At 43.6% G+C, this 27,198-nt stretch overlaps 1 long non-coding RNA gene across 1 annotated transcript; it reads right to left on the reverse strand.

Annotated features, from left to right (window-relative positions):
* Positions 1-168: 168 nt before the first annotated feature.
* Positions 169-26,034, reverse strand: LOC115283662. The gene is made up of 4 exons (XR_003905047.1): positions 25,862-26,034; positions 25,561-25,727; positions 15,523-15,608; positions 169-2,082 (listed from the first exon to the last, which is right to left on the reverse strand). It is a non-coding gene; the product is annotated as an uncharacterized LOC115283662 (long non-coding RNA).
* Positions 26,035-27,198: the final 1,164 nt, after the last annotated feature.

Below are 27,198 nucleotides of genomic sequence, written 5' to 3' on the forward strand. Positions count from 1 at the left end.
TAAGGCTTTCAAATATCTCAAGTGCAAGGACTTTCTCTCCCAGGGCACACAGGCCAGTGCTTTCAGTGCAGAACAGATGACAGAACTGACAGGTGAATAAAAAGCCAAAAGACACACACACACACACACACACACACACACACAAACAAACACAGCACACACAAAAAATCTTTCAAGTCATTAGCTTTATTTTTCCTGAATTCAGCATGGGGTGACAAAAATACATTATGATCATGAAAATCAACTATTACTCATTCACGTTCTACTTTAAATCTGTTAATTCATATTAATTAAAAACACATGATCTCTTACTAAAACTCTCCATATCACCAAGAGTTTATAAACTTCTCCTTTAAAAAGTTATATTCCTTTCTTACTGAGGATTTAATGGTTTAAATTGCTAGATTTTGTTTTAATGTTTAGAGGATTACATTATTTACCAGGAGCAGATAAACAAACCATAATGTAAAAAGTTTTCCAGAAGCTCTTTGCATTCCCTTCTTCCCTTTCTCTTGCAAACTGGTGTCTTATCTTTACAAGTTCTTGGTCATGCCATAAAGCTGTTCTTCTGGTTTCATAAGAGATGGTGGACCGTGGTGTAAAAAAAAAAAGTCTAGTTTATGTAAATTCCAGAGTTTAGTTTAGAGAGCAAATCATGTGGTTGAATGTTGGGGCAGAGTGAAAGATCTGGAATCCGGTGAGACTGAGAGTCACTTACAGAAATTTCCAGGCTGTGGTAAAGGGAGAACAAAACTAAACCGGGTTCCTGCATGTGGGCAAGAAGCCAAAATGAGCAGGGAAGTGTGACCGGGCCCATAGGTGCTATGCCTGGTGACAGTAATTACGAACAGAAACCAAATACGAATTAATAACAACACGTAAGTTATCGCTGTTTGAGAGTTGAGGCAGAAGGTAGGACGAATGGCATTCCACCTTTTCTCTGGTTCGTTCAGTTTCCTAGGCTGGTGTGGGAGAGCATCTTAGGTGAAATCAGAGCAAAATAATTCCTTGCTAAGGTGATCAGCCGTCATGAGGCCCTTGCTCTACACTGTCTAATGCCAAAGCCCACTGCCCAATGCCAAAGAGGTTTCTGCCTCTTGGGAAACAGTTATTCCAGAGCCTGCCAGTGAAGCGCTGAGGGTATAACCATGAAGAACATGTTTCCAGGTAGCCTGAAACCCAGCAGACAATGTAGCTGTTGCTCAAGAAACACAGATGTCTACATTGTATGCCAGGTTCACGCCCCAGACCTGGATGCTGGCCCTGTAAGTCCTCCCCACGCATGATTTCAACATAACTGCCGGCTGCATTCCAAGTTCCCAGTATGTATCAGATCTACCTCACTGAAAAGACATGTCAAAATGCACTGTTGGGACTCATCAACTACAAGTAAAATGTCCTTAAACTGTCATACTGTAAAATTGTCATTTTTATTCACATAATTGTGAAAAATGCCATTTAAAAGTCTAGAGATGACAAAGATGGATGGATGGGTGGGTAGACAGATGAATAGGTGGATGGACGGGTGGGTGGATGTAGGTAGGGACGTGTGTATGTATGGATGGATGGATGGATAGAAGGACAGATGGGTGGATGGGTGGGTAGATGGATGGATGGATGGGTAGTTGGGTAGTTGGGTGGATGGGTGGATGGATGGGAGGGTGGGTGGATGGATAAGATATATAGGTAGGTAAGTTAAGTAGGTACACAAATGATTTTGTGACAGATGACACCTTCCACATGGGGAAAAGAGGAAAGAAAAAGAAAAACAGTCTATGGATTCCTCCTTCTTGTGGTGCTGAAATCAATTCACATGCCAGCTAATAATGGAAGATGTACCACTCCGGAACTTAACTCTATGTGAGTGTGTGTATGTAAATCAAGGTAACACTTAAATTATGAAGGACAGCACAGCAAACTTGCTCAGGACACTGTCACGGATGCCAGAAGATGCCATCAGAGACCCAGTAGCCAGATGTAGCTACTGATTCCAAAAGACAGGATCTACACTGGCTACTGAGCCCTTGAGGGTACCTACATTCGCCAGCAGCTAGGTGATCTGCAGTTTTCTGGGGAGGAGCTCTGTGGAAGAGAAGAGAAAAACATCAATCCTGGAAACTTATGGGGAAATGATATCAATGGATTTATTCACTCAGTGTATATCGACTGAATGATATTGAATCAAGTCCCAGATACTCTCTCAGTTGCTAGAGATCCATTAGCAAACAAGAGATGAAAAACCCGGCCTTTCTGGGCACATGACTATGAGAAAATCTACAACTGATTACCTAGCACGGGTCTACAGTAATGGGTTATCATATGAGAAACAAAGAAGTGGGCAAACACATAAATAAACACCCCAACCCAATGTTTTATTATGGCCTCGGAGCACTTTTGTTTGCTTTTTGTCCCTCGATGTGCATCCCTGCTCGATTACCCAAGTGAAAGTGACAAAAAGCAAACAAAAATGCAATCATGCACATAGGTAAGATAAATGACAGGAAAGAAGTTATATTGCCCCACTATAAATTGAGGATGGTAACATTATTTCTACCAAATGTCTAACACACCCAAGAAAATGCAAAAAAATAAAAAAGAGATGTCACAAAGTATTCAAAGCAGCAGCTCGCCAGCACGTCAGTACCAAGCTTTCTTCCCCAATGCGATGTAGGGAGACAAAAACTTTGAGGCTAGATGTCCTCTTCATGGATTCAGTCATTCATTCACTCCAGAAATGCCTACTGAGTGCCTTCTCCGTACTTTCTGCTGGGCACGGGAAATGTGACACTGACTAGAGTCGCCACACTCAGAATTGAGTGAGGAGGAGGAGAAGGAGGAAGAAGAAGAGAAACCTGTCACAGATCTGGGGTGAGAAAGTTCGCCGCAGAGAGAGGCAAGAGTCGGAACAAAGGCCCTGAAGCAGGAAAAAGCCTGGTGTCTTCGAGAAGACATGGCCACTGTGGCCAATGATTATTTCTGACTTTTAAGATTACATAGAATCCTACCCTCTTAAGAATTTAAAATGCTCGGGCTGTCACTTTGAAAAGACAAAGGAAAGTGACCATCAATTGGAAGAAAGCCTATACTCAGAACTTTAAATCACAATCCGACTGGACACATAGCTAGACCACAGAATGACACTGAAATATTCGTTGCCAGGAAAAGTGCCTTTAAAAATCTGTGTTAGCTGGTAGAAAAGATGACCAACGTTCTGGGAGCTCTAAATATATACATTTCAAGAGAATGATTTAACTATTTAATCACAGATGTCTAATTTTAAGAGAGAAGCTACTTGCCAAGTTATAATAATAGGGTTTCACCAGGTGGTTCACTCTTAAAGGAGGAGGGTAAAATTCATAAGGTGAAGGGGGTTTTCGTTTGATTGTTTCTTTTTTTTCTTTTTCACATTAATACAAACTCTACGAAGTACATTTTGGCACTGCCTGAAAGCCTGGGCATACATACCAAAGTGGGGGGGAAAAAAGACTGTTCGTGCAGGTTTGGCTGGATCTCATCCTCAATGTAAAACAAAGCATTTTATAGAACACGCCAAATTATATTTCATAAACCACTAAAACTAAATGTTCATAACTCTACTTTTATGAATAACTGACAATTACAGTGAAGCAAGGGTTCAGTTTGGTTAGTTTTAATGCCCAAATTCAAAGGATTATCTTTTATAAGTTTTGGTTTATATTTAAATTAGAATGGTATTTTTAAATTGTTCAAGCTTGCCCTGCTTATCCGCCAAATGTTCCTAAATTTAAAGAACTATGACGTTAAGATGGTCTTTTCCGTCTCTTTTTAAACTTACCAAGGTAATACCAAAAGGGAAAACTAAGTAAGATTTTATTAAAGACTATGCTATAGATTAGTGTCAACCAGGGACACATTTTTCAAGTTGATTAAAATATAGAACAAAATATCTAAGGAATATATTAGAGCATAGACTATTAACCAACAATACATTTTCAACGTTTAGGGGCACCTGGGTGGCTCAGTCAGTTGAGCATTTGACTCTTGATTTCAGTTCATGATCTCAGGGTTTGGGGAATGAGCCCCGGGTCAGGGTCCGCACTCAGCGTGGAGCCTGCCTAAGATTCTCTCTCTCCCTCTGCCCCTCTCCCCTACTCGAGCACGCACTCAATCTCTAAGATAAAAAAATTAGTTTATTTTAATCTTTTTAATGTTTAGTTTTGAAAGAGAAAGAGAGAGACAGAGACAGAGCACGAGCAAGGGAGGGGCAGAGAGAGAAGGAGACATAGAATCCAAAGCAGACTCCAGGATCCGAGCTGTCAGCACAGAGCCCGACACGGGGCTCGAACCCACAAACCGTGAGATCATGACCTGAGCCGAAGTCGGAAGCTTAACTGCCTGAGCCACTCAGGCACCTCCCCCGTCAAAATTTTTAGATAAAAATTTTTAAAAAACCATTTTCAAAGTTTATAAGTAAAAGTCAAAGAAAAGGAATCGGATCCAAATAAAAATGTCACATTATATAATCCCATTATCTAACAAGAAGCCAGCTAAGCCCCAGGGACGGGTGACACAACTGTAACCAAGGTACTTGCTGCTCAAGTCTCATTCATGGTGCAAACCAAATAAAGACAACAACTAAAAACATTTCTGTCCATTTGGGCTAAAGACCATTTATTTGAGGTGTACAGAATGGGAAAGAGAGTTTAAAGGGAGAAGACTGATTAGCAGTGAAGCCCGCCACCTGCTGTTGAAAATGTTAACCTAGAATTTGAAGAGCTCACCCTCCAGAATAGAACAGGGGTGACCTATAAACCAAATCAAGAAGTAAAGACCCCCACTGATGTTTCAAGCTAAGATGACAGACACAAAATGGCATACTCACCAAAGTTCCACGAAACACGGTGTTGTGGGTCATTCCACTAAAGAAGAGTAGCCTTACCCTGTCTTTTTTAGGGTTTATTGGGACAATCCTATTTGCCTCTGTCTCCAAAACAGGTCCGCTGACTTTAAAAGTTCTAGTTTTTGGAAAGAAATGTTGACCCCAGGCACTGTATGTGGAAGTCAATGAAGAGGGATGAATAGAATGTTAACTTTCCCAAGTCAAAATGGTCAAGTCTGGGGCACCTGGGTGGCTCAGTCAGTTAAGCGTCCAACTTTGGCTCAGGTCATGATCTTAAGGTTGTGGGTTCGAGTCCCACATCGGGCTCTGTGCTGACAGCTACTTCAGAGCCTGGAGTCTGTCTTCGGATTCTGTGTCTCCCTCTCTCTCTGACCCTCCCCTGCTCATGCTCTGTTTCTCTCTATATCAAAAATTAAAAAAAAAAAAAGGTCAAGTTTGATTCTAGATGTCTCCTCCATCTCCCACCCATGAGATTTCACATATTTTAGCTCATGTCCCAGCAGCTTTCAGAAACTAAATACAAATATATTTTTGCATCTGACAGCCGCACCCCAGAACGCTATTCTAACAAAGTCAGAGTTTACTTTAGAAGTGAACAAAAACGGTCTCCCATGGGTTAGATATCATGTTAAGTGTTCTTAACACACACACGGACACAAGGAAAAGGAGGTGTTGCATATGGGTATTTGCCCACGCCCAAACTCATCAAATTGCATACATAAAATACATATAGTTCTTTGTAGATCAATTATCCCTCTATAAAGTTGCTTACAAAAAAACAAAAACAACTAGCAAACAGCCTCCTGTGTGGTTGAGAACAGAAAGGCTTATGAACTCGATAGCCCAGGGAAGAAATGCACACACATATACACACCATGCACCATGGGATGAAACTATGTCAGAGGAAAAAAAAATAAAACCCAACCTTTTAAATACAGGTGACTAATTCAAGTACATTCTTGTGGACTTGGATTCCTTTGGGGTTACGCTGAGTTATGTGAGCCAGGGTCTCACCATGACCAGCACGTGATTGCTGCCCGTCGAAACCCTGCATACCTGAGATCCTGTGACCAGACGGACCAAAAACATTTACACCAGCTGATGGTCACTTGAAGCCCGAGGTGAACATTTTCTGAGACGCTCCTACTCGAGACATTTTTTTTTTAAAGGACCTCGCCTGCCAGATCATTCTAGTCTGAACAGGCCTGGGAAGGGGTGCGGTTGGCACGAGATCCTAAAACAACCTTCTAAAGGCAAAACCACTCAGAGCCCATAAAGACAGACTCAGACTAGTTTCTTAAAAATACTGTTTAGCAATTTAGACGCATGCCTTTCATCCGTCCCAACAAAAACCAAATTTTTTTTACACAATCGCTGGATGAAAACATGAATCATTTGACTCATTAAAAACACTCGGAGCAAACGGATGGTTTTCACTTAAGGAAAGGCCTTTTTATGGACAAGTTCCAGAAATTAATTGAACGTTTGTCCATGGGCAAACATCTCCGTGTGTCACTCTCCACTTCTCTGAAAGAAACCCCTCAATTCACTTCAGACTATGCCAGCCATGGGCATCTACAGGAACGAACGTTATCACTGACGAAGAAAGGTCATTTGTATTCTATCAATGGTAAATAAAAAAGAGTAAGAATACCAAAAACAAGGTGATTTTTCTGAACCTATAAATAACAAAGCAGGCAATTCTGCCAAGATTCCGTGACTTAGACTTTTACTTCATCACAATGAACCCCTACCCCTTACTCCTTTTCCATTCTTACTGGGGTCTTTCAAAATGTGTCAATATCACATCCCCCTAAGTACTGCAGGTTTCATTCATAATTAGATCTCCACTGTGCCTCTGCTCTGGTCGTGGTACAAAACTCCTTTTGTCACTGAATGTGCTCGCGGCGCAAAATTCTTCGTTTGGTCTTTGTCACCCTTCCCGTCAAATTTCACTCAGCTCAGGCAGAATGAAGGGGGGCAAATATCTGGCCTTTGCAAAACTGCGGGCCAGCTGCTCTTCTTCCTCTGCTGGGCTGCAGCTCAGAGAGACTCTTCTACGATTCTAGGGGGCCTTCTTAGAGTCTTCTGGAAAGTTAGCTACCTACTACCGAGGGCCAGGTTCCAGAGCACTCAGTCTGTGTCTCAACCAGAAACACAAGCCACATCACTCTCCAATTATTGCTTACAAGTGTGTCTCCCTAGGGGCGCCTGGGGGGCTCAGTTGGTTGAGCGTCCGACTTCGGCTCAGGTCATGATCTCACGGTTCATGGGTTCGAGCCCCACATCAGGCTCTGTGCTGACAGCTCGGAGCCTGGCGTCTGCTTCGGATTCTGTGTCTCCCCCTCTCTCTGCCCCTTCCCTACTCGCACTCTGCCTGTCTGTCTGTCTCTCAAAAATAAACACTGAAAAATAATTTAAAAAAAAGAGAGAAGTGCGTCTCTCTCTTAGAACGGGAGCTCTTTCAGGGGAAGAATGGAGACCTATTCTTTTGAGGTTAGCCAGGTGCTAGTATAGCACACTAGAGGACAGTAACCTCTTACTAAATATTTGCTGAAGAAATCGGACTGAAGTGCTTGGCACCTATACGAATATACATTGAAAAATAAACCAAGGGGCGCCTGGCTACCTCAGTCAGCAGCGTGTGCTACTCTTGATCTCGGGGTTTTGAGTTCAAGCCCTCCGCTGGGTGTAGAGATTATGCAAACATAAAATCTTTTTAAAAAATAAAATGAAATAGGGGCACCTGGGTGGCTCAGTTGGTTAAGTGTCCGACTTCGGCTCAGGTCATGATCTCACAGTTCACGGGTCGAGCCCCGCGTCAGGCTCTGTGCTCTCCGCTCAGACCCTGGAGCCTGCTTCAGATTCTTTGTCTCCCTCTCTCTCTGCCCCTCCTCCACTCACGCTCTGTCTCTCTGTCTCAAAAATGAATAAACATTAAAAAAATTTTTTTAATTTATAAAAGACAATAAAATGAAATAAACCAAAAAATTAGTGAGGGGGACCTCTATTTCAGGCAAATTCTTATATATCTTTAACCTTAAACAATACAAGCTTCCCATCTTAGTTTTATGGTACCTTTCTGGAAGATTTGTGGGCATTTATAGGAGTGCGCTATTTGTAAAGGAGTATATTTTCCTAACAGAACTGCAGGCTAGTGACAGCACAGTTTCTGAGTGCATGTTCCTATATAATCTCTTGCAGGGACAGAAGAGTCCTGGGCCTTCTGGAAGGCTCGCCTAAACACCTTCATTCCATACGATAAGTAAGCGAGATCTACTTCAATGACATGAAAACAATTGGGACAGCTGAACAAGTAACAGTGGAGGAGGGAAGAGAAGAGAAGAAGGAAAAGGTCAAAAGGAATATCCCATTTCTTTTGCTTGTGATGGTTACAAAATGAGCTACATTGTAATCAAATGAAGCCTCGTCCCAAAATCAAAGATCTCTACCAGAAGTAGCGTTGGACTTCCATTACCACAAGGTCTATGGTAGTATGCTGATTTTTCAAATTATTTGGTTTGGGTAAATGACTCATACCACAAAGGAAAAGGGAAGACAGCTAACGGATACATGTGAAGGTTTGAAGGGGCTAATAATAACGGTTTGAAATGAGGAGGGCTACATGTATATACCATGCTTGCTGATGCTATCTGATGACTTGGTGGTTACAATACCCACAAGATATTCACCAAGACAAACACGGTGATAACATAGATTAGTCTACTATGTAACAAAGAAAAAACAGGAAAGTTGATTGAGATTTATAAAGAAAGACTGTTCTGATGTGTGTTAAATAAGGCAAAGGGGCAGAATTGGGTATTTTTAAACTTCTAGAGAATGGGAAGAAAGACAGCCTTATCAAGTCCCAACCTGCACATCAATATTTGCTTCCAGAGTGATTGCCACGCAGTGGATGTGTGACCACTTCAACTGGTAATGAAGACACCACAAGTAGGGGTGCCTGGGTGGCTCAGTTGATTAAGTCAGTCTCTTGATTTTGGCTATGGTCAATGATCCCAAGGTTGTGGGGCTGAGCGTCCCAACTTCTGATTTTGGCTCAAGTCATCATCTCATGGTTCGTGGAATCAAGCCCCACATCAGACTCTGTACTGACAAGTGCCAAGTACAGAGCCTGCTTGGGATTCTCTCCCTCTCTCTCTGCCCCTCCCCTGCTCACTTGTACACATGCTCTCTCAAAATAAGTAAATCAACGGGTTTTTTAAATTTTTTTTAATGTTTTATTTATTTTGATACAGAGAGAGGCAGAGCATGAGAGGGGGAGGGGCAGAGAGAGGAGATGCAGGCTCCAGGTTCTGAGCTAGCTGTCAGCACAGAGCCTGATGCGGGGCTCGAACCCATGAACGTGTGATCTGACCTGAGCCGAAGTCAGAGGCTCAACCAACTGAGCCACCCAGGCGCCCCATCGTTTTTTTTTTTAAAGGAAAACAAAAAAGAACGAGGAGAGATGGAGGTCAATACAGCCGAGAAGAAAAGGGGTGTCAGAGAAGCCCGCCACCCAACTATGGCACCTAGGTACTCATCAAGGCTTCATGGGCTGTCCTGTTAAACTAGGTAGAAGAGGAAGGGTATAAGATCAAGAAAACCAAAAGTTGGGAGAGGAAGGATACAGGAGCAATAACCTTCGAGAGTTAAAAAAAAAAAGTTAATAAAGGTGAGCATCTGGAGTCCAAGAGAAAGGGAAAATTATTCACAGTCCTGTGCTAAAGGCAAGAGATGAAGGAAGGAAGTCTTTCTTCCTGTGCAAGGTGGGGGAGACGCAGTGGCCGACCTTATCGCTAGGTTGAAAGGGGAAATAACAGAAACAAAACTGGTGTTTATATTCATGGTTAGTAACAGAGGGGAAATCTGGTTCCTCTTTCTATGAGTGGAGAAAGCGGTCAGGAGAGATACTTGGCACTAAAGGATAATACAGCCTTGAAAGGACTGGCTAAGAAGGACAGGAGAGAGTGTTGTGTGTGTATGTGCATGTGCATGGCGGCGGGGGGTAGTAATCTGGGGGGTGTGAGTGGTGATGTACTATAGTAGTGATTTTCAGTCAACAAGGAATAGCAAAACCCTCTCGTTACAGAAAATGGCAAGGCGTAAGAGGCTAGAAACCGGTGCCTGGGTCGCTCAGTCAGTTAAGTGTCTGACTCTTGATTTGGACTCAGGTCATGATCTCACAGTTCGTGAGTTCGGGCCCCACATCAGGCTCTGTGCTATGAGCACTGATTGGGATTCTCTCCTCCCTCTCTCTCTGCTCCTCCTCCGCTTGTATGCATGCACACACACACACTCTCTCTCTCAAAACACACAAAAAAATTCAAATTTATTTAAAAAAAACTTGAAAATGAAAGGTGAACCCTCATCTTCTAATGAGAACACACTAGATGGAAGTCGTCAATGCTAGAAGAACAGCGAACCTCAGAGCTTGATGACCGATCCAAGCCACAAGACTGAACTTTCCCGGCATATGCAGCGTGTGGGTTGCCCACACATCCTATGGGCTTGACAAGCCAGGAACGATCCCAACTCATCGAATGTCCAACTTCAAAACTCAATGTCCCTAGCCCCACACTCACTCTCCTGCTTCCCAGTCCTAGCCCGCAGACAACAGCGTTGAAATTATTTGAATCCCTCCCGACAATTATGATTCATCATTCTGACGTTAGCTCTCTTTTAACTCCTATCCTGATTATTGAACTTTATGTGGTCTGGAGAACAAACTGTTAAAAAATATATATCCATGCAGTGTAATTCTTTGCATGCTGAGAGGTCAAATTCATCCTACCGCTGTGCTCTGTAACAGTTAACATGCCCATGGGACAGCTATTGGACCCCAGAATCTAGATGATTTGATGAAAAACAAAAACAAAATAAAGTAGAACAAAGAAAGAGAAATTCCTTCCATTGACTTTCATCCTTGGGCAAGACCTTACCATCTCTGCACTCTCAGATGATTACATCTCTTGATTTTCTAAGATTAAAATAAACCTGAATGGGTTTCAAAACCATGAATAAAAAGTTTAGAAACTGGAACTCTCGAGATCTAGTCAAGAAAACAAGTCGTGGTTTGTTTTCGATGTACCAGGATGGACAGACAGAAAACTCGTAGGAAAATTATCATTTTACCAACATATCAGATAACAAGGTACAAAACAGCATTTTCCACATGCATTCAACTTTGGAGTATTAAACCAAGAGAGGAGTCCGCTCGCGCACACGCGCGCACACACACACACACACACATACATACAACAGTTCTATGAATCTATTAAATTTGGGAAATGTTACAGAAGTACCATATGCTCCTCCTGAAGTTTCAATACAAACATAAAAGGTTCTGAGAAGTCCTGCAGTAAAGAAAGTTAATTGAATGTTGTTCACCCCAGTGTTTCCTGAACTTCTTCAACCAGAGAAGTTTTTCCCTGTGTTCTGAAAACATGTTTTGTGAAATGCCATCGTAGGGAATAAAATCGGCTACAGTGGCCCCCACATTGTTCATTGCATAAGCTGGGGAGAAGTTTGGTTGGCCAGAGACCCATCAGAAAGGAAGAGGGACAGTAAAGGAGGGCCACTGAATGTGATAAAGAGCAAAGAGAAACGTCAGTCAACATAGCCAAGAAGGAAAAAGGTGCCAAGTATGGATGGGCCAACCTTCTTAGCTAAGTAAATTCTAATGGTTCCCGCCTTCAGCTCTTCAGTGTCTTTTCAAACCACCGGTTTCAGTTTCCAGGACCCAACTAAGGACTGTTAGTCCCCAGTGTAGGGCTCAATCCCATACATCAGGAGATCATGACCTGGGCCGAAATCTAGGGTCAGATGCTTAACCGCCTGAGCCACCCAGGCACTCCAGGACCATTTAGTATCTTTTAAAGAAGAGTTTACAATAATTCAGGGCACAAGATTTCATTTTATTATGACACTGGGTGATCTTGATGGAAACTACAATAGAACCAATGAAATTAAGCTCTTTTGTCTACCGGTTGGTTTTACAAAGTGGCTCATTCAGTATCGCGCCATCAGTAATCAAGCCTGATAGGGAAAATCACATCGTAAATATCCATACCCGCTGCGTATATGATGTTTATGGGCTACCGCGGATCTTTCACGAGTCCTTGACCCTTACAACATTCTCGTGAAGCCTGCGGTTGTTAATACTACCTTTTTACAGATCGGGAAACAGGATTAAAGACCATTGCCGTGAGCAGCTCATATATACAAACAGAGGAGACTCTAGTAACTGCCTGGCAGATCAATGAGCGAAGAATCCTGGCCAAATACCCAAGGACATGAATTTGGGGAAGCCACAAGGTACGGTAGGAAAACTGGTGACCTCTCAAGAGGTTGGAGGCCCTGAGATCCAGGCAAACAGCTTGGCTTCCCTGGGTCGCGGTGTGTTCCCCAAGCAAATGAGGGGAATACCGATCCTCTTGCTAATGGGATTGTTGAGATGATCACACAAAATGAGGTTTCCGAAAAGATTTTATCAATGTTCATGGGCTGTGTGCATAGACTTGCTTCTCTTACAGTGGGAGAATCTGAAGGGGGGATTTTCATCTTTGCATATTTGAACCCCACTGCAGAGGCTTTAGCACCCCCCCCCATCATCTGGCGAGTGCTAAAGGAGTTGTGTTTAAGTACCAATGTTTATACACCAGACAGGTAGCTGGCCCCACAGCACTGGACAAGATCAGTCTGGATTCATTTGTTTCAATCCCTTGGGAAGAGGAGGAACTAAACCTATCACATCTATTATGTTCCGTTTAACTTCAGTTTCTCATCTGTTATTAGAAGGTTATAGATATAACCCCCCCCAAATTGAACCTTCATCAGGTATTTTTTTCCTGAGAGGCCAAGTCTTTATTTTGTCAACGAAGAGCATTTTTAAATGCTTACTAGAATAGTGATTGCTAAGTTTTTAAAGTTGTTTTTAACGGAGGAATAACTAACACGCCATAAACCGCACCTATTTAAAGTATACGATTTGATTAAGTTTTGACAGCAACATAGTGAAACTATCCACCAGCCCCAAAATTTCCCTGTGCCTTCTTGTACTCCCCAAGCAACCAGGAATCTGCTGTCATTATGAATTTCTCCGGCATGTTCTAGAATTTTACACAAATTGAATCATGCAGTGTGCCCTCTCTTCTGCCTGGCTTCTGGCATTAGGGGTCCTCTACGTTGCTGACTCCATTAATAACTCCCTTCATTTCAGTCTTGCATAGTAGCCATCGTACGGATACACCACAATTTGCTGATCTATTCACCTGTCGACGGACATCAGGGTTGGTTCCAGTTTTTAGCTGTTACTTATAAAACGGCCATAAACACCCAAGTACAAATCTCTGTAGAGACACAGGCATGCTCTTCTCTAGGAGCAGAATAGCTGGACCATACGGTAGGCGTGTCCTTAACACTGTAAGACTTTGCCAATGGTGTTTTAAAATGTGCCATTTTACACTTCCACCTACATGTATGAGGAGAGTTCCACAACATCTACAAACTTGCTGCCACTTGATCAGCCTTTTCCATTGGAGCCATTTGAATAGGTGTGTGGTAGACGACTGGCATTTCAATTTGCATTCCCCTAATGACTACTGACGGTGAGCATCTTTTCATATGTGCGTCTGTCATGTGTCTCTCTTCTTTGGTAAAGTGTTCAAACCATTTGCCCATTTTTTCTAGGTTGTTTCTTCATTACTGAAAACTCCATTGGTTTTATTGGGTGGTGCAACACAGATAGCTAGGAACTCGGTCAACATTTTACGTAATTCACGGGGCCCTCATGCTGAACTAAAATATTGTCCACACGTTAGGACAAACCTGAAATTGTTTTCAAAGCGAGAAAAGGGTGCGATTATTTTTACAGAGGCTCAGAACTCCGTCAGCAAACAAAACAATCGTATGTCCACGCATTCCAGGGGTACCAAAACCATCTGAATTCTCCCTCAGAGCATCATGTTCACGCTCTGTGCTCACTGTATTCTAATCCCTTAAGATTCCATTTTACGAGGGGAATCTCTCACGTCAAACTTGTGGCCACAGTCAAACAGAGACGAAGGCCAAACCTCTTTCTCACTGTTTGTGCGATCAGTTACGGCTACACATCTGCCAGCACGAAGATGATGTCTCCTTTAACATCTACAGAGGAGACTAGTTTGAGGGCAGCTCTAAGGCTTTCCTTTGAGGAAAAGCAGGCCCAGTTCTGCCGTGTAGGGCCATCGGCTCACAGCTCAATTGTTACAGTTGATGTGGGTTTCCTTTTAGATGCCTGGAAAATGACTCTGCTGACCACATCCACATTCTGAAATACTTTTTGAGAACTTGTAACCAAACTGCAGGAACTGACTCATTTTGCAGTGCCCGGCCACCACACAGTTCGTTCCAGAATAGACTCCAGTCAAAGGAGGTCTCAGAGCACAGGCACAGGGGAAGGCAAGGGGGAAATCCCGGGATGCAGGGGGCAAAACGGCTCAAGCCCCAGGAGACCAGCAGACGTGACCAGCTTTAGAAAAAGGACCAAAGAGGACACACCGCTTCATGAGTGACACATGTGTTGTCCTCCAAACTAGATGTCAGAGGCTGCTCGAAAACCAACCTTCATATATAGCTCTTGATCTTTCACCTAGAAAGCAGATTCAGTTGCGGGATGTATGCAGGGGGATTTGGCGGAGATAGGGTCTTGAACTCCCATTCCTGAATTCCTTGATAAATCAGTAACACACATACCCCCATTTCTCAGCAGCTAAGCAGGAATGGACCCCCAGTTTGAAGTCACCTGGACTTAAGACCAGAAATTTAGAGGCACCTGGGGGACTTAGTTGGTTAAGTGCCTGATTTTGGCTCAGGTCATGATCTCAAGGTTCATGGGTTTGAACCCTGTGTCGGGCTCTGTGCAGACAGCTTGGAACCTAGAGCATGCTTTGGATTCTGTGTCTCTTCCTCTGTCTCTGCCCCTCCCCTGCTCATGCTCTCCCACTTCTCTTTCAAAAATAAATAAATATTTAAAACAACTTTTTTAAAAGACCAGAAATTTGCAGGTACCCTGGGGGTCTCCTACATCCTTCATTATCTACTTCTACACCCTTCTCTCTCACCTCCCACAAGAAGTGGCAACCCTCAGCTCCCTTTTCTCCCAGTCCAGAGTTCCTACCTCAGGGGAGGGTGGACAGGAGCAAACCAGGCCCTCAGCCAGCAAACACTCTATGTTCCCCAAGTACTAATTTCTTCAACCCACAAGTGAAACTCTCAAACTCTCAGTCAGTTTCAGCCAGAGGCAGTGAGGAAATCCGGTCCAGTTGAACTCAACTATAAATGACAAAGCCGGTTAACTCTTTTCTGCAGGTGGGTCCCTGGCTCAAAGAACAGGGGCGCTAACCCAAATGCATAACTAACTAGTGGAAAGTCAGGCGAGGTTGGTAAGAATTAGGCATCAGGTCTCAAGTGGGGTGAAGGAAGAGAAACGTGGACAAGACATGCAAACAGCACTCAAGCCCCTGCGATGCTGTTTAAGTGGTTAGACCCGGCTGCGTGGTCCCATGTCGATAAAATGACGCGCATACACATTTTACATCTGTCCTCGCTGATTGCCACGTCCGTTAACAAGAAATGTCCCAGATGACAGAGACTGTACGTACCTTGCATAAAAGGGAGGACTTTTAATACAGGATGCAGAGCAGAGGACAACAAGGGGCTGCAATCCATTTACAGCAATCGACTCTATCTATAAGAAATGGCAAAAACAAAATGTCTTTAACGCAGTTATTTCAAAGAGAGTAAATAGACACACTTGCATTCATCCCAAAGGAGCGATGGCTTTGGCTTTCCCACGGTCCCTTTCTGCCCCTGGTTGTAGAGTAAGTATTGTGGAACACAGCTTTCTAACTTGCATCCAGCAGATCTTCGGACAGAATTATGAGGCCATCTCTCAACTCAGGGGACACAAAACTCAGGGCTACAAAAAAGAAAACCCGGAATGTTTAACCTGGAGGCACATGGAAACCATCAAAGTTCCCGATCTCAACTGTTTCACGGGGGTCCAAGCCAGCAACGACATGCACCTCGGACAGCGAAGTTTTGGCAGCCAGAAACGGAAGGGAAACATCCCAGTGCCGGACTCCTGAGGAGCCCACACCTCCCTGCAGAATCAGTGTGACAGGAGGAATCACCCACTTTTGGCTCCTTAGCGGCTAAGGGGGTATACAGCTCGTCTTTCTCTCTCGGTCTCTCTCTTTCCTCCTCCCAAGGTTTTCGTATAATTTAAACGACAAAAAAGTAGCGTTTTATCCAAAGAAAGCCCTACAGTAGCGTAACGTGAACACGCTCCAGTTAAGAGGCACCATGGGCTGGTCTCTCTGATCCCTACACAACATCACCCATACTCTCAAAACACCATCCTCCTTCCCTCTCGTTATCGTCTCCTACCTTCCAGAAGCTTCTATGGCCAGGAGGGTCCTAGGAGACCTGATATTCACTACCTCCCAGACCTCATCTGTTACCTGCCCTTTCCCCTTGCGTACTGTTCCACACTGGCCTCTCTTTTCTCAAAAAATTTTTTTAAGTTTATTTGCTTATTTTGAGAGAGAGCACAGGCGGGGTGGGGGCAGAGAGAGAGGGAGGGCGAGAGAAAATCACAAGCATGCTCTACACTGTCAGCGCAGAGCCCGACGTGGGGCTCGAACTCACGAACCATGAGATCATCAGCTGAAATCAAGGGTTGGAGACTTAAGTGACTGAGCCACCCCCCCCCAGAAGCCCCAGCACTGGCCTCTTTCCTAACTCATGGACATACCAAGCTTGCTTCTGACTCCACTGGCGTGGTTTTTGTGCTCTGTGCCTGCCACCCCTTCCTCCACATGCCCGTGGGGAAGTCTCTGAGCGAAGTATCACAATGGCAGAGAGGCCTCTCCCAAGGGCCCCGGATAAGCTGTCGTCCTCTGGACCTCTCGCATGCTCACCTGTCTGCCCTGGATGTATTTTTCTCCCTAAGTACCTACTGCCACCTGGCACGTACGTGCTCCATCCCTGTCAGCCTCCCCGCTGCCACGCGGGCAGGGATCTTGTTCCCGGTCATATTCCCAGACCCAAAACACCATCTGGCATGTGGTAGGTGTGCAACACGTTTCTGTAAACGGGCCGGGTAGGTGGAAGTTATCGGAGGGTGAACATTTCCCCCAGGCATTAAGAGAATTCAGGCAGGAGAGAGAATAGATCCCTTACGTGTAGAAGGAACGGCTTTACCTTGGCTACTGTGGTCGACACTCTCCCAGAAAACGCACATGGTTTGTGCCGGACAAAGAACTTGAATGGTTGGTTACCTGTTTTTGTTTCCAAAACCCGGGTCAAAGGCCACCCAGGTGAAAAATCTCCAAGTGTGAGTGGGTACCCCTATCGTTCCCATCCCCACTTAAAGAGGTTTTCAAAATCTCACAATAAATTCAATCGAGGGCAGAGCTGGATTCCCCCCCCCCAACCAAATTCACTTACATTCCACTTAAAAAAATCTCTTCCAAGACATCTTTGCAGTCTCTGAATGTTCTGCAAACATTCTCTACCAGGGGGCCTTTCCTCCACCACCATCAAAAAAGAGCAGAAAGAAAGACCTTTCTCTGCATTATTTTCCTGTCACAAGCCTTTTCTTTCCCTTACTTTAAAAAAAGAAGTCTAGCTGCCAAAGGAAGATGCTTAAAGACTTTTATGAATGTCAGCCTGTGAAATGTGCCTTGTCACCAAAATGGCAAAGGATCAAATAAAAGATGGAGTCACTGAGGAGAAAGGAGCAAAGAGTGGGTTGCCTTCCCCTAATGGACCCTCACGCTGTCCTTTCTTTCATCTGTCTGCAGGTAGGCGTTGAATGCGTTGTGTAAGAATATGGATAGAGGAAGGAGGAAGGGAGGGAGGGAAGGGGGGAAAGTAGGGAGGGAGGGAAGGAAGAAGGAAGGAAGGAAGGAAGGAGGAAGGAAGGAAGATTATTATATCCTCCCATGGGCAGGTTCAGTCTAAGGCCAGACGTTTTAAAGAGATTTCTCTCTTTTTTTAAATTTATTTATTTTTTTAAAGGGGAGATGGAGAGCTCACAAGTGGGGTAGGAGCAGAGGCAGAGAGAGAGAGAGAGAGAGAGAGAGAGCGAGCGAGCACGGGACCAGAGAGAGAATCTCAAGCAGCTGTAAATGACTGTAATTTGCTGTAAATTACAGCTGTAAATTGCTGTAAATGACAATGGAGAAAGTGGAGAGCCCGATGTAGGGCTCTAACCCATGAACCGTGAGATTGTGACCTGAGCTGAAGTCAGACGTTCCCACCGACTGAGCCACCCAGGTGCCCAGAGATTTCGAAGCACCCTAAGCCCATCAGCTAGGGCAGCTTGCTCTCAACTTCCAAGTCAAATTCTCAACCCACATTTGAAAGAGGAGGAAACGCTCAATGGGAAACCCCTCCCCCATGCTCTGAAAATGAAGCCCTCATCCAAACGCAGGCTTTTTAGGCACACCATTGCCTGCAGTTCTTTGCTCAGAGTGTTTTGCCCTTCCAGAAAGTGAGCTCCCAGAACTAGATGGAGATGAAGGAGAAAAACATCAGTCATTATGGATTCTTACTCATCTTACTTTTCTAGGGATTTGTTCTACACCAGATAGAGGACATGACAATGCATCCCTGGGACCTGCTCACACACTTCTCTCTCCCACCCCCACTTTCAAGTGAAAATACTCGAGAAAAAAAATAGGGGAAGTTGGATGAGTAAATTTGTTAGTGCATAAGATCAAATGAAAACAAGGAATTCCCCTCCTGGCCTTTCGTGGCCTAATTTAAACTCATAAAACACAAATGACTAAAATTGCTCCTGTTGATCTGTGAAGTCAGAAGCAGAAAAAGTCAACTGTGTATTTCAATATTGAGAGGGCTGGGCCTGGAGGACGTGACACTTTGCAGAATAGAAATGAGAAGACCATTTCTGAGAGTTTCAGGTTCAGTCAACTTTTATTCTGCTTTCCTGCCAGAAGGACTTGCCATCTACACCGGCCACAGCCTATCTGGATTTCCATTCTGGTTCCACAGCTTCCCGAGTGAACGGCCCCACCCTGTTCCTTCACCCCTGTGCCTTAGTGCCCTCATCTATGAAATGGGCCCAATAATCACACCAACGGGTTGTTGGGGGGATTCATATGGTCATTGCAGGCAGAGCACTTATAACAGTGCACTGTTGTGACAGCGAGAACATGGTGGCAAGTGTGCCGTAAGTGACTGCCACCATCCTCCTCCCTGTGTTCCTGAATGTGACGTGAAAAAGAAAGACAGAGCTTAGAATGGATGCGCAGGGTTTGTGGCTGAACTGAAGCCTGTTCCCGGAAAGACCTGGGACGGGAACTCAAGTGGGTCAAGGTGCCATTATTCCAGTGATCACAGCATGTGCTTTACACGTGTTCTCTCATTTCCTGCAACAGCCCTATGAACCGGTCAGTCCTGACACTCCGCTCTCTAGGGCTTTGGGAAATACGTGAAGTCATTTACTCAGCTAGCAAGGGGCAGCCTGAGCTGAAAGCAGAGGTCGGTTTGTTTCCAAAGGCTAGACCTCGTGGGGGGAAGCAAAGACTTCGATGGGTGCAGTGAACGGGCACCTTCCTAGGGTCGTGGGAACCACGGCCACAGACGTGATACTGACTAGAAAATGCCTGGAGGTTTGGAGAGTTTTTCCCCCAGGTAATTAGAACTCTGAAAGCGCCCTGGAAAGTTTTGCTGCGCCCGTACAACCTCAACTCAGTTTCACTCAATTTTAAGGACTTCGGTCTCACTTAATGTAGATGTCACAGGAATCCTCATGGAGAGGAACCGATGGGCTTGCGTTTAAAAAGCCTTTATCCATATATTTTTAAGAGCGATGGGACAAGAAAGCATGCTTCCAATGCTACCACCAGCAGTGGGTTTTTAGTGGAGCAGGTGCTTATGGAGAATTAAAATCTTCCAAGGCGGAAAAAGAAGATCCTTTAAAATAAAACCTTACCTTCCTATGAAGGACTCCACCTTCTACCTTAACATAAGCAGTTACACTCTGTTTTTAAGCAAGGTCTTACTTTATCATCAAAAGCACTGAGAAACTCTTTCCTGTTCAAATATAACTAACAGAAACAAAATGTCCCAAATACTATATGGACTTATAAAAAAAGCATATTGAATCCATTTTTATATGCATCTAATCTGTTCCTTGAAGAATTAAAGAAAAAAAATCAACTATGTAAATGTTCTAATGAGCTATTTAGAGGGCCACATTATTAACAGTTAATAATATACATCTATTTTTCATTTCATGTTTTAGATTATCTTAAATATTTTGGAATGCATAAACTAGAATCAATGTAGGATAGAAAGGCAATAGGTAACAGTTGAGAACGTAGGAACTTGACCCAGGAAATGTCCAAGATTTGACCACTTACATTCTTTTATTGTTTTTAAGTTTATTTATTTATTTTGAGGGAGAGAGAGAGACAGAGACAGAGGGGACAGAGAAATCAAGCAGAGGGAGGGGCAGAGAAAGAGTGAGAGAGAATCCCAAGCAGGCTCTGCACCATCAGGGCAGAGCCCGATGTGGGGCTTGAACTCACAAACTGTGAGATAGTGATCAGAGTCAAAACCAAGAGTCAGATGCTTAACTGAATGAGCCACTCAAGAGCCCCTAATCACTTACATTCCTTCATGTAATTTTGTAGAATTGTTTTATATTGAAAATTTTCTTAGTTTTTCCAAAAAAATAAATACTGGTTCCAGGTAGATGGGTTTCCATGTTTTCAGTGAAATAAGATTTTTGTTTAGTTCTCCAGTTCCCTATCTAAATTGAAGGCAGTTCACAAAATATGGAAGTCTTTTACCTTGCATATCCTCCTTAGTCATTTAAAATATGCTTGATTTTAAAAACACTCAGTGATTATATTCAAATTTGGCTAGTTTCCTCTCCTGAATGAAGACATCAGTTCTCCAAATACTGATTGCACAATCAAAACTGTTTAAGAAATTCTCGTGGCTGTGAATATAAAAATGATAACTAATATGTAAGAAAAATCCAATGGGCAGAAAAAAAAATTCATTTCTGATAGCAGCCTGAAATTGATGGGAGGGAACAAGTTTGAAAATGGAGCTCAAAGAGAAAATAAATTAGGGACCCTGAAATTAGTTCAAAAATATGCCTGCTGGTAATTGAACTGGAAAAGGAATACATAAGTAATACATCAGACAGAGACAAGTGGGCTAAGAAGAAAAATGAGGCAGAGTAGAGGGATAGAGAATTCGGGAAGTGGAATGGAGAAGTTGCTATTAGTTTGGAAGGAATCTTTATAGCCCTAGAAATACACAGGTATTGGAGAGATGCCATATACACTTTTTTGAAAAGTACTGTTACAATTATCTATTTGTGGGGCACCTGGGGTGACTCGGTCAGTTAAGCAACAGACTTTCATTTCGGCTCAGGTCATGATCTTACGGTTCGGGAGTTCTGAGGTTGAGCCCCTCATAGGGCTCCTTGTGCCCTCTCCCCCTCCCCTACTCGGGTTCACAGGCTCTTTCAAAATAAATAAATAAACTTTTAAAAAAGTATCCTTTTGTGCATTCAGGGTCATGCAGCTCAGGTTCCACAGGCTTCCCGAATTCCCCGCCCCCAAGGGCCCTTGCTTTGTCCCAATGTGGCTCCCACCCCAGGGTGCTCGTCTCCTCCGAGGTGACCCATGCCCTCCACAGAGCCCAGGCCTCCTGCAGGCACAGGGACCCAGAAAATGTCTATGAAAAGTCTGTTCCCTGTTACTCAAGATCATTTCCTTGGGGCCGAGGAAAGAGTTCTTCTGTGGGTCTTCATTTTTTAAGGCGAAGAAAGCCTGCTGATGGGAGATCAATGCTGGGAAGCCCAGAACTCCCCCGCCCCCACCCAGAAGAACCCGGTAGAAGCATTCCACTGCAGGCCCCTGACCGGTGACCACGGTGGTGAGGTCATCAGCTTCTGAGGACACCTAGGCACAAGGGGACTAGGAATCAGGGAAATAGCTGACCCGCCCCTCTGACTCAGTTCCTGGGCCTGTCATACCTAAGTGGGTTCCTGGAGGGCAGAGTGTGTGGAGACTGCCTGTCTTCAAACCTTGGCTCCTACTACACACTTTCTGGCTGGGTCGCTTTGGGCAAATCACTCCCCCATTGTGTGCATCAGTTTCCCCACGTAAAACAGGGCCTGACATATTGGTGATATTCAGTTTTTGTGAGGATTAAATCAGTTAATATAGGTAAAGCATTCTATACCCCAATGGGCCTAGACACCGCTGTGGATCATAGGAGCTCAATGTGTATTGGTAAATAGCAGTCCGCCAACCTTTATCAGACACTCCGATCATTAGGATGATGATTTGATAACGATAATAGGGGGACTACTCTACCTATAAAAAAACTTCCAGGGGGGTTGGGGGCCTGGTATAACACACAATAATCAAACACATCACTATTTCTACAATAAAACATACCAATGCTTGTACTAACTGGGATAAATAAAGACTATATATAAATAGCCTCCCCTCAGTTCAGGTTAGGATTTACTACCAAGCTTTTTACATGAAAATCTCTGGGTTTTCAGAGCTTTCTGGATTTCAGAAGAGATGGTGGATCTATTTATTAAACAAGGGCCAAAGCCCATGGAAGTTTCTTCTTCCTCTCTAGCTTCCGGACAGGGTTAATGACCAAATAGTCAAAACCACTTAGGAGTCGAAAATAGGAAGCCCTTTAGGCATGGAAAATCCATGACTGTATAATTAATCTATGCCAAATAGTATCAAAACCACGCCCCCCCCCAACACAGCGCACCATCAGAGACCTGGTCAATCAAGGCACTTCTACAAACAGCAGGTCTTAAAGTAATTTTTCACTACGGGATGAAATACTTAGGTTTTACCACTATTTTCAGGGTACAGCCTTCTTTTCCCACAGGAAACAGACAAGCTATCAAAGGGCAATCATGGACTTGAAAGCATGGGCCTTAAAAGAATACAGTGTTCTCCGTAGTCAGCCTAGAGGAGATGAACAAATGTTATGCCAGAGTGGTTAAAGGATCCTGCCACCAAAGGAATGCTTCTCCACGTTGCATTTTCGGGAATGATCTGCAGCTCTTGAAGAGCTAGCTGTGCTATAACTGGTTCAAGATGTTCTCGCTGCTGGTCAGCACTGGAGAAAGGATTTGCACAAACCTATGGAAGCCGACTTCTTCCCGCTTCTTTATTACCCCCATATGTTGGTATTTCTCTTCCCCAACTTTTCGGACCCCCCTCCATTGATTTTTACACTGAGGTATTGCTTTGTTCGAAACCTGTGTTTACCACTCCCAAGGCGATCGGGACACAAAGGCGAGTCAGGAAGACATGAAATCAACGGAGATACCTACGTTGCTTCATCGTTTTTCCCCCTTCTCATTATCCTCCTACTCAATGAGACTATAGTAGGAGGTCTGAATGACATTTCCAAACCGAGAACTTAAAGCTACATTTCAACACCCAACCCCTCAGTTGTCATAGGAACAACACCAGGCGGCTTATCTAGTTTCTAACAAACAGCCACTTGTCTTGCTCAGAAATTAAAGCTCCCCCTTCAATATATACACACACCCCATATACTAAACCTCAAAAAATGCTATTGGACAAACCAAAACCACACCAAAAACTTAAGAAACAAGCCCAAAGGGAACATGTTTATATCCCTGAATATGCAAGCACCAAATACTATTTGCAAGAAATGATTTTGAGGTCTGTCACTTGACCTGCGTCCCTTCGGTCTGTCGTTTTATATGCCCCACCAAACCCAGGTGAACCCCATTAATGTCTTTTCAGAGCATACAAAACTATTACTACTCTGATAACTGCAGGGGAAAATTCAGAGCTATGTTAATGGCATTTATCCTACATGTATTTCTAAAAATTAGTAAGTTGATAACAAAAGAGCAGCAAGAATTAAAAACATGAAGAGCTAAAGCAATTCTTCTGGAATATACTTTCTGGCATTTACTGTCTCAACCCGCTTCTATTGTATTTTTATCATTCAAAACAACGGCTTCTAAGTGGAAGAGTAAAACGTAAAAATTAGAGGCTTTTTTTCTCATTAAGCAAGGCAGTCCCCAGATTATGAAATCATCATGTTTCACTGAGGTTATTTACATGAAATACAAAGGTCAAGGTAACTAGGAATCACTGAACACAAGCTAACAACTGGCTAGAAGTTACCTGTAAATATCTCAAACCTATACATTCAGCGGCTTCAGGGAAACAAGGGATGTTTTTCCCTCCTTCAGCCACACCTTCATTGGATCACCAATCTGGTTTGCCAGAGGAGCTGCCCCTAATGGCCATGTTCACCTTGCTTTTTATTTCTTTCTTTGAAAATTAATCCTGATGCAAGAATTTTGAGAACTCTTAGTCTGAGCAAAATGGACTTTACAAGTTCTCAAAGCGTGTAAGAAAACAACAAACAAACAAACAAACAAAAACCAGATCCCTCCAGATTCACCTCCCTCCCCTCCAACCTTAGAGAGGCTGGAGAAAAATGCAGTAACGGAATGGGAAGCAAAAGTCAGACATGCAGATTCGACTTTCAATTTGGCTTAAGGTACTTAAAAAAGAAATTAACATTATAGCTTATAGAACCCCAACTTAATTACTCTGTCAATAACAGCTTTCATTCTATATAGTCACGTTCATAAAGGAGCATCACCAAAACTACCTATATCATTGCTAGCAGTTAAATCACATCCCCCCACCCTGTCTGATTCTATAAGTAGACATCACATGATTGCTTCTACTGACCAATAAGAAACTAGTAAGATCTGGTAGACACCCTCCATTCTAATTCTATTTTCTTATTCTAGTCCACTTTTCCAGCACAATCATTCTTCAAGAGCCAAGTCAAGAAATCAGACACTATAAAATGCCTGATACAAAAGTGTGGTTTTGTACAGTTTACAAATAAGAACCTATTGTATATAATATGGGTATGCCAAGCTTTATTGTATTTTTCTGAACCTTTTAAACACAAGGGCAGCTCAGAATACTGAATTTGTTTCACAGAAAGACAGACAGACAGACACATGCACACGCCAGGAAGAACTGCTAGCCACAGTCTCTCCCAACATGATGGGCCATACAGACAATACCCACCCTTTGGCTGTACTAAGTGTAATCAAATAGAACAATCTTAAAACTCATGACACAAATGTAAAAAAAAATCGATTATCAGCTTAACTGGCCCCTCACAACCGGTAGGAAATGTTTCCAATGCATTACTTCAACTTTCATTTTGTAGAATTCTATCCTTGGGTAGAGGGAGAGGTAGGATAGAGTATTCAGACTAAATGGAAATCTATACCCACGGACTATCAGTGCCCGTTTTGTTTGTTTATCCCCCCAAAAAGAAAAAGGAGGAGGGGGAAGCCAATCGGTTATATTCCATGTATTTGTCTAAACTGGTAAAGCACAGCTCGTCATCTTGGTTAATAACCCGGCTTCTTCTCAGACTTTATGGTATATTCCTTGGCTACTTCTTTCAAGAATTCCTCCCTCTGTTTATGTGGTCTCCAGTTCAACACAGTTCTTAGGGGTCTGTGAACAATTTTACAATTCCCACGTACACCATATGACATCTATTAGGGAGCAATGCCACTTTTCACTTACCAATTCTGGATGAAGCAGTATTTCCTGGTGACAGAATGCTGCTGCTTCCGTTTGCTGAAACTCCCTCTTCACAGCTTGATAAATCTGATTATAAAATGTCTTTGTTCCAGATCACACGAGGCGCTCTTCCTGCGAAAGTTTTCTAAAGAGTTAACCGCATTTCATTCCTGTTACAAAACGAATAAGAACAAGGGGGGGGTGGGAATAGGGAGTCAAGTTCACACAAGTTTCTGGCAAAAAAAAAATTTTTAGCTGCATTTTTCTGAGTTTAATCAGTAAGCAATATTAAAGTGACAGTTACCAGTTCGGGGAGCCAGAGTTTGATCAAGTCAGCCACCACCAGTGTTGGGTGTCTTCCACTGATGTGCGGACCCCAAGGAAGAAGTCACTTGGTCATCTATCACATGTAGCTGAATCACTGGACACCCGCCACTCCCCCCCCTACCCCACACACACCTCTGCCCCTGTTGAGCAGCACTCCGGACAGGACAGTGGCTGGACACCGAAGCAGGACCTCTTATAGGGACCCGCCAATTAGCTGCTGACCAATCACAGGCAGCATCTAGTGCCTAAGTCACATGACAGGGCAGTCCCTATGACTGCAGGATTTCTGAATTACTGGGGTTACACAAAGGACACTCATTCAGGAAAAGAGAGAAAAAAAAAAGCCATAAGCCGAAACAGAAAACGCCCAGGCTGTGACAACTCCGGCTTTAAAACAGGGAACACACGAGCTTCACACAGACGGAGAGAAAGCCACAACCAAGCCAGGATGAAAATCAGAGGACTGCCTGGCACTTATTAAAAATTAATCCCAAAGCAAAGGCTGAGTTTACAAACCCACTTCAGCTATAAATATCCTCCTCCTTCCTCTACAGCCTCCCTGACAGTGTTGCGTTCTAAACGTCTATATTTCAAAAGGCTCCGGTAAAACTCCTGTAGGAAACCGTGGTAAGAGACATGAGTCCCTTCTCCTCCTCAAAATACCCCTAACAGAGATTCAAGGTGCATCATGAAAAAATTTCTTAACCAAAATCCATTTCTTTCAAAACGGCTGGGTAACTCAGGGCAAATTAAACCTTGTTGTGACAATTCCGTACGGTAACTACCAAATCATATATGTCTCTCCCCACCCCTTCTCGCTCTCTCATGAAATCATTTTAAGCTGCTCACATCAAGAACATTCTTATGAAGTAAATGAGTCCCCCCCACCATGAACTAACTACCAATCTATGCTTAACACCTCCAATTTATTGCTTAAATATTTACATCCTAGGAAAAATTCAATTGTGAAAACCCCCTACCATTTCTTTTCCCCCCACCCCAGAACAGTACTTACAAAGGTCCTCTGTCTGGGTGTGTCGGTTTCTCCCCCTCCCCCGACATCTGAAGCCAAAACATGCGCTGAACTTCATCCTTCAGACCTAAAGGCCCTAGTTTGAATGTGCAAGGCTGCAACAGCTCTTTCTCCAAGGCAAGCCCAGAACACTGTGCTGCTTGCCATTCCCAATTTATGGAAGGAAGCGTATGTCAAACAAACCAGGTGATGACTCACACTGCCTCCCCCAGCCACATTTTCCCTAGAATGGGAGGGTAGCGTAAGTACAGCCCATTTGGATGTGACTCAGTTTTAGGAGA

Source organism: Suricata suricatta, chromosome X (genome assembly GCF_006229205.1).
Source record: "Suricata suricatta isolate VVHF042 chromosome X, meerkat_22Aug2017_6uvM2_HiC, whole genome shotgun sequence".
NCBI lineage: Eukaryota > Metazoa > Chordata > Mammalia > Carnivora > Herpestidae > Suricata > Suricata suricatta.